The following is a 339-nucleotide window of genomic DNA, read 5'->3' as shown; positions in this document are numbered from 1 at the left end:
GCCAGTAAATGTATATTCATTTATTATCTATCAAATAAATGTTTGAAAACATCCAGTTTCTCATTATCATTATCATTTGTACCTAGTCAATCAAAATGTGTTGTGATTGGAAGCAAGACACACCACAAAGCTTCACCCACTCCTATTGTGTAATGGGAATGGTCACAGTTGACACTGCGGATTTATTGGTCTAGGTAAGAAATTATCGGTGCGAGATCTAGATATTTGCCTAGGCTATATCCTGCTGGAATATACATGGTGAATAGTTAGCAGACCAGGCAGGGGGCTTTAGGACAAAGCCCTCTATTTACTATTTACTATGTATGTGCTTCACTGAAA

At 37.5% G+C, this 339-nt stretch overlaps 1 protein-coding gene across 1 annotated transcript in view; it reads right to left on the bottom strand.

The window, feature by feature from the left end:
- The window catches only part of LOC119592592 (F-box only protein 42-like), a 6832-nt gene that overhangs the window by 5638 nt on the left and 855 nt on the right, over nt 1-339 (bottom strand). The window lies entirely within an intron of this gene.

The sequence above is a fragment of the Penaeus monodon genome, chromosome 30, assembly GCF_015228065.2.
Source record: "Penaeus monodon isolate SGIC_2016 chromosome 30, NSTDA_Pmon_1, whole genome shotgun sequence".
In the NCBI taxonomy this organism is placed as follows: domain Eukaryota; kingdom Metazoa; phylum Arthropoda; class Malacostraca; order Decapoda; family Penaeidae; genus Penaeus; species Penaeus monodon.
The sequence above is the reverse complement of the archived record's forward strand: the minus strand, read 5'-3'. Positions and strand labels throughout refer to the sequence as shown.